This window comes from Palaemon carinicauda, chromosome 3 (assembly GCF_036898095.1).
Source record: "Palaemon carinicauda isolate YSFRI2023 chromosome 3, ASM3689809v2, whole genome shotgun sequence".
Classification (NCBI taxonomy): domain Eukaryota; kingdom Metazoa; phylum Arthropoda; class Malacostraca; order Decapoda; family Palaemonidae; genus Palaemon; species Palaemon carinicauda.
Window position 1 is genome coordinate 111,087,854 of NC_090727.1, and position 8,633 is coordinate 111,096,486.

Below are 8,633 nucleotides of genomic sequence, written 5' to 3' on the forward strand. Positions count from 1 at the left end.
AGAAAACTATAAGAGCATTACCGCAACTTCTTGACAGCAACTGTGCAGCATATTTTACACGCTGCCGTTCTGACCCTTGAACGTTTAAGTGATTCTGACTTATTTTATAGACCTTTTAGGAAACTAACTTACTGCCGAAAATACGTTATGTGTGTTAAAAACAGATTGATCTGCTTTCACGATTAGTCCATTTAAAAGCAAAATGAACAAATGGGACGGTATGAACTAACCCATGAACACAATACGAGTTTTACCCTCAGTTGCACAACTTGGGGCTGAATGGCTTCACCTACCTTAGATCTGGAACTGATGACCCAAAATTCTCAAGTCCCTAAAATCTTCATTCTAAAACAATTAGTATTCTGTCAACCGAAAATGAATGAAGTTTTGAATAAATGTCCCGTTCATTAATATGTTAATACTAACAATGTCATCTTTTATTAACGTGCTTAATCCCATTTTAGGTCTGGGGTAAGCACGGTTGCCTTCTTTTGAAGGACTTTGCTTTGGCTTTGAGGTAGACCGTATTCACGATCTGCTGTCCTGCCTGACATCGCTTAGACCCCGGTAGCGTATGTGCATGTATTATACCAGTCACCAGCTACCTTCTAATGTTGAAGTAGTACAAGTATTCTTTGATATTCTATTATGATTTAATTTCTCTTGCTATCTGTTGTTTGTCTGAATTCTTTTTATTCTCAATAGATAAGTGACATACGGTAAACTACTAACTTTTAAATCCTTTTGATTTGTCATTTTCATTTTAACTCATTTTAACAATTTACTTTCTGCTAGTTCTTGATACTCAGCTAATACAATACCTTGAAATTTCACTCAAAAAAAGAAAAAAAAAACGTGATGTAATGACATCATAGTTATGGAAATTTCAACTGGAAATAGTTTAAAATTCAAAGTCATGTGACGAGCACAATGCCCGGGTAACATTGAAATTTTATCCTCACGCTCTGTCAAAAATATCACTATATCTACCATTTTTCCGTTTTACGTATTGGAGTAAAGAAAATGATTATCACATAATGTGTTGGACACATTTCAAAGCAGTCGAAGATATTTTTTTTCAGAGTAATATCGAATTGTCAATATCAGGGGAGTTTTTAATCCTGTCGCGTAAGATGGAAAGTTTAATATACAGCATAGATGATACTGTTTGACATTCGTTATAATGGGAGGCAAATTTTAGTGTCCTATCTCATAAAAAAAAAAATATTTATACTTTTTCTGTTGGTTTGTTGGTTTGATAAATAGATTAGATGCAATGTTAGGATTGGAGTTGTCCTGACACTTTACCTGACGTACACTAAAAAAATTGTATTAAAAAACGGTAAATGACTGGGAACATTTATTCCAGGACTTCTACCGTTTAAAAAAAAAACGTATATATTTGCGCAAAGTAGTGGTATTAAGGTCACCAGCCCTTAAAAGATAATGACAAAGTAAGGTAAAATTACGGTTGCCTGTACTTTACTGAAATACTGATGAGAACAATATATTTTTACGGATAATTTTCGATTACAATTACTGTTTTATATATATATATGTATATATATATATATATATATATATATATATATATATATATATACTGTATATATATTTATATATAACAGAGTAGGACTGGTATCTGGTATCAAGTGTTTAGCTTCGAGAGAACCAAAAAGTAAGTTTTTTATGAAAAAGGGTCTTCTATGGATTGTTTGAATTGCACAGCTTTGGCGGAGGTTTGTGGTATTTCACTCCTCTTGTATTGTAAAATCTCTACCTGATCATATTTTAAGTGAGAAGTGTTTGTTCTATGTTTCATTTCCTATTATTTTATGATTATCGGAATGATTAAATAGTAATTACTATTCTATTTGTAGTTTGAATTTAAGTTTAGATTTTTATATCATGGGTGACTTATGTAATCACCGCAAGGTCATTTTTTCATTAGAAAAACAAATAAAATTCGTTTCAGGATCGTAAATCTTACTATAAAACAATTATTGAAATTTTCCTACTTTTTGCTAAAGTATTTCTGAAGTAGTTGTGGCATATCCTCTGTTTTTTCGTATTACATATGAATATTTTTCTTTAGTATCACTTTTTCCTCTTACTTCCCTACGTGAATAATGTCGGTTTCTTCATCGTAAATGCAAGAAACATACTTTTACATGTCAGTGACCATTACAATTGCTCAAATTATATCGCTTTGATTGTAGCACACCCTAAATCCTGACTTTTAACGAGATGCCGATGTAGTATTTTGATGCGTAAAATAACATAAAAAGATATACAGTAATTACAATCATATGTCGAACAAGAAAGAAAACTCGTTACTGGAGAATGACACATACCATTTGTTGGGGGGTTGCTACGACTGAGACATTTCTGTAGCATATTATTAAGATGGCAAATTGAAGGACTGCCTGTCAGTTACTTGATAGTTCAGCTATGCTATGTGGCAGACTCCTTTTAATGGTTGCGAGTAAACTATAATCTTATGATGAGAATTTGTGCGTAAAAAAAGTTTGTGCTTTCAACAACTTTCAGTTACAACAAATGTTGCTCCTTCAGACTTTTTGATGGGACATATCAAAATATATGACGTTTTTTTTTTTCTTTATTTTTTTTCTCCTGTTCCAAGTCTGGGCTCGCTTTGAATCCTTGATATGATCTGTAGATACTATTATTATTATTATTATTATTATTATTATTATTATTATTATAATCAATATTAGCTAAGCTACTGTCCTAGTTTGAAAAGCCGGATGCCATAAACGGAAGGGCTCCAACAGGAAAAAATAGCCCAGTGATGAAAGAAAATAAGGCTATAAATAAACTAAGTATGAGAAGTAACGAATAAAGAATATGAGATATCTTAAGATCAGTAACAACGTTAATTATATTAAATATAAAAAGAGGCTCATGTCGTGCTGTTCAACGTCAAAACATTCACTGCAAGTTTGAACTTCTGGAGTTTAACCATTTCAACTTCCTGATTAGGAAGATCCTTACACAGAGTGATCACAACAGGAATAGAATTATAAAATACATTGCAGTATTGAGCCTTATGATGGAGAAGGAGAGGCTGTTGGAACTAACCGCATACCTAGTACTACGTACAGGATGGTACGATCTGGGTATATCCGAATGCAGAGGATGGTCAGATTTATGAGAAATTGTATGCAACATAGTTGAAAAACTAACTGAGCGACCGATATTGCTCTCTAAAAGTTCTTAACTTAAATGAGCTCTTCACTCTCTTGTTTTCATTCCTTTAAAAATTTGAAGGTCTCTCATGAGTTGCAGAGGCAAGGGACAGTGACATTGCCTTAGCAAGTGAGACAATGCCCTAGAGACTGACCATTTTACACATGATCAGCGCCCAAGCCCCCTCATCATATGTAATATGGTCAGTCTCTAGGGCATTGTCCTACTTGCTAGGGCAATGACACTGTCCCTTGCCTTTGCAACTCCTGAGCGGCCTTCAAATCTTTAAAGTAACGAAAACAAGAGAGTGAAGAGCTCATTCAAGCCAAGAAATTTTAGAGAGCAATATCGGCCGCTCAGTTAGGACCCGGAAGGGCCAGGCAGTGGCTGCTGATGACTCAGCAGATAGACCTCTAGGCTCCCCTAAACCTCTCATACTTAGCTCACAAGAATGGTGTGGTTGCAGCGACCAAAGGAACTAACGAGTTTGAGCGGGAACTCTAACTCCAGTCTGGCGATTACTAGGCAGGGACGTTACCAAACAGGCCGCCCAATAAGGCTTGCTGTATGTAAGATCACTCAGCTTCAGTCATTGGATATCATTTCCTATAATCATCTTCCCATTTTTTCATATTTTTTCAAGATAAGTCACATGCTATTTAGCAGTTAAGGGGATATCAGAAATTAATGTCAAAGGACTACGTAGGTTTTATTTGGTAAAAAGAAAATAATGAATTTAAGAAGAAAAAAACCTGTGAAATAGAAATGTAAAGAAAATTAATCTTAAACTAATGATCAAAGGCTTTACGAGAATTAGCACGCGAAGCCTCTCTTGTATGCATCCTTACACATGGCAATGAATACTACGACTACTACTACTACAAATAATAATAGTAATAATAATAATAATAATAATAATAATAATAATAATAATAATAATAATAATAGTAATAATAATAATTATTATTATTATTATTATTATTATCATCTTCAATAATAGGTAAGCTACAACCCTTGTTGGAAAAGCTGGATCTTATAAGCCCAAGGGCTCCAAAAGGGAAAAATAGCATAGTAAGGAAAGTAAACAAGGAAATAATAAACTACAAGAGAAGTAATGAACAATTAGAATAAAATAATTTAAGAGCAGTAACAACATTAAAATAGATCTTTCATATTGAAGTATATCGATTATACCATAAAGAATATATTTCAGCAGGGTAAAAATGGGATATCAAAAACATTTTTATAGAGACCCCTTCGACTTATCAGACGTCCAATCTAGGTTAAAAACTTTGTGGAATTTGATTGCAAAAAAGTACTGCACAAAACAAGATAACACGCTATTTATGCCAGAGGCTCTGTAGAAAAACAAGACAGCATAAAAACCATTTTTTTTTTCTCCCATACATTTTCTGGCAGGGAAAAATTTCCTTTGCTCTTACATATTACTTAGAGTGGTTTGATACATTTGGTGATATTTGATGCCGAAGATATTACACAATATGAAATCCCTTATTCACGAAAACATATTTGTGTGAATCTGCATCTCCTTTCCATTCATTTTTTAAAACTATTTATTTTTCCATTATCATGAGCATCAGTTGAAATAAGTAATGATATTTTCCGTATATTTGAAGTATCCTTTATTTTCTGTACTCGGGTATTTTTTTTTTTCTTTATTAATTTTTCCGTCAAAAGATAGTGTGTAAGGAAGAGGTAATGTTTTATTTTACATGAGTGGTAAGATTTGTTTAATATTGTTTGTTAGATAGATTGCTATAAAAGTAAGATGGTTTTTACTCATAAGATTACTGATATGCTATTTCCCTAAAAGAAATTGTTTCTATATGTAGTTTCTATGATATATTATATATTATTATATATATATATATATTATATATATATATATATATATATATATATATATATATATATATATATATATATATATATATATATATATATATATATATATATATATATATATATATATATATATATATATATATATATATATATATATATATATATATATTCACACATTTGTGTGGAAATGATAGAAGGAAAGATATATCATCGTTTTCATTTTACGCTTGAAATCTTCTAAATCATATTTAATGTTGCCTCTGCCTGTTGAATTAGTAATCAACTGTAGACATAGAAAGGAACAACAACGAAGCATAAGACAAAAAAAAAAAAAACAGTTTTATTCGATTAGAAAATAAAAGCACCAACACATCTATATATCTCACAGAGCCTCTTGCAAACACCATTGCGTGTGTACACATCTGACTAGAAAGCTCAACATTATTTTTATAGTTTATATATGACGTATCTGTTTTGAAGTTGTTAATAGTTTATATATGACATATCTGTTTTGACGTTGCTACGGTTTGTAGAATGATTTATTGTTAATTTGTTCTCATCATTTATTTATTTCCTTATTTCCTTTCCTCTCTGGGCTATTTTTCCCTATTGGAGCCCTTGGGCTTATAACATCTTGCTTTTCCAACTAGGGTTATAGCTTAGCCAGTAATAATAATGATAATAATAATATGCATTTCCTTCGTGTCTCCCAAGTAGTTTCAATAGCAAAGTAATCACACAACACAAATATTTATGCGTTTTTCTCACATAAGAGCTAATACTCGTCGTTGATGATTTATCAATGAAAGGAAAAACTTTTCAAATACAGCTGTAAGTGTATCGATTAAGGCTACTATTTTATTCAGTGACCCAGAACGTGTACTAAAGGACCCGAGTGTCTGTTATGTTAATATATTATAGAATTGAATGGTATATAATCTTAGCCATTCAATGGATGAAATACTTGCTGGTAGTATCCACGGAATTATTAAAGCCATAGAGTGAACACAGTTCTGGAAATGTCTTTGTAACTTTCTACTGCAAATACATTTCCAAGGTATTATATTTCTGTCTGCCTGAAAGGTTCAGTGTTATGTCCAATTTTTTTTATCTGCATAGTGCCTGCCTTTTTTTTTTTTTTAATTTAATTTTGCTTGTCAGCACTTGCCACGAATTTTAAGCTTTTGGGGCGTATGGCCAATCTCATGTTTCTTTAAAAAAAAAGAAGAAAAAGTTCTGATCAATGGGTTGCTTCCGAGTAAACATATCTCTCCCTCACGGAATGACTTTAAAAGCAATGTTTGATATAAAATAAGCTTATAATTTTGAAAAAACGTTAATTTTTTTTTTATTATTAGAAATTATTTTTTATATTAGATTAGATGATGTTAGTTACTTTGAAATTAGATTATTTTTTTTCTTATTATGTTTTTCTTTTTTCTCTTTTTTTTCATATCCCCTTTTTATCTTTTCCTCCATATACGATTTCCGCTTCTATATGATAACTAGTTTTCTTTTATACAATATAATTCCATATGCTCTCTCTCTCTCTCTCTCTCTCTCTCTCTCTCTCTCTCTCTCTCTCTCTCTCTCTCTCTCTCTCTTGTTAATTTTCCTCATGACCTGCTAAATAGATTAGGTAGTATCCTCGGCCATGATCCCTGGAGTCATGATGAACTTTATGATGGTTTTCCTTATTAAGGTGAAACTGGTTATCTTATCAGGCAAATCTTCTCCGAAAAAAAGATAAAGAAACAACTAAGTAGCCTCGTCACCATGACCATCGTTGTTGTTATTATTATTATTATTATTATTATTATTATCATTATTATTATTGTTGTTGTTGTTGTTGTTGCTGTGGCTAGGAAAGCAATTTCCCACATGGTAAAGGATTTCAATATGTAAAATAGCCCAATGCGGGTAAAAATATTGAAATATAGTAGACTTTATAGTAGAAATTAGTGAGAATATCAAACGATGATATTGTTGAAGTTTTAATAGAAATTGCAAAAGAAAATAACAAACAATATGAAATCGATCATATTATAAAGCGAAACTCTTGTGAGTTTGTTCATGAAATGTGCATTTCACCCAATTTAAAATTCTGGAATTACCAACGATTCAACTACTTCACTGGGAACATCATTACGTAATTTATTCAAATCAGGAATTAAATCTGAATAGAACTGCATTGTGTTGAGCCTGGAGACAGATCAGGCAAAAGAATTATTAGCATATCTAATATTATGTAGTACAGTGTTGTAAGACTTGACTGGAAAGATGTTTTGAAAAAGGTTAATGCCTCGTTTAATGGGGATAAATGATGTAGCTGAATAAGAAATGTGGAATTCTTCTTTACTGATGTAAATCAAAGCCTTGTTTATATCATTCCAATAACGAAGTTCCGTTATTGTTGTGTAAAGTCATTTTCCTACCATAAGTCAACATAACAAGAAACTTATTATTTATATCAAATTTACATTTGATTCAAATATTTACTGCTGCAGTAAAACTCTTGTCATTGATTTTGCATTTTGGATAATGTCACTCGTGAAGTATTCAAATAGAACTGTTGTTTTTCACAGAATGATATCACACGGCCAAAGAAGAAGTGGCAATTGAAGCTTATTATTTTTTTTTTTTCAGTTTCCATTCTCATAACATTCCTTACATTTGTGGGCAAGGTTTAGTGAAATCACTATGGAAATAAATTATTTAATTCTAGTTATACAATGTTGAATTGTAAAAAAGAAAATAAGTAAAACAAGATCGTATTTGAAACATTAATATTTTGTCCATCCACCATTATGTGCAATAACATCTTGCAATCTGTTTTGCATTGACGAGACGTGGTTATACACAACTTGTGGGTTGCGGCGGAACAGTTCCCAATCGTTGAGAACATGCTGGAAAAGACGCTGGTGGTTACGCTCCTGACCCTGCTCCCAGCTGTTGACGATGTTCCCCCAGACATTTTCGATCGGGTTCAAGTCGCATGCTTTGCTCGGCCAGGGAAGGAGAACAATGTCGCGCTGTTCAGCAAACCATGCTCGGACAATCCTCGCAGTATGGATGGAACAGTTATCCTAAAAGAAATAATATAACTGATTAATCATACTGTTAGAACAAGGTGGAAGGAGAACAATTTATATTTTCAATATAAATGACGGCAAAATAATGCCGTTTAGTCCAGCAAAAGGAGTCACAATAATGATTAATAAAAGGGCTTGAGTAGCCAAGGAGGAGACGTGGGTGTTGTGTGTTGATAAGAATATTTGGTCTACTTTTCATGAAGAGGCAAAAAATACCTTGTAACAATTTCAGTGGCTTTATTTGGCCGCTTTAGATTCATCAGGGAATGTAGATCAATGATGTTGATGTAAGATCCTTTTACAGTTATAAAACTAATAAATCCAAGACAAAAGTCTTATTGAGTAATTTGAAACTACTTTATGACCAATATCAGCAATGAGTTGATACCATATTTGTCAAGAAAGGGCATTCATATAACTAAAAAAAAAAAAAAAAAAAATGCACATACCTGCATGAAAATTATC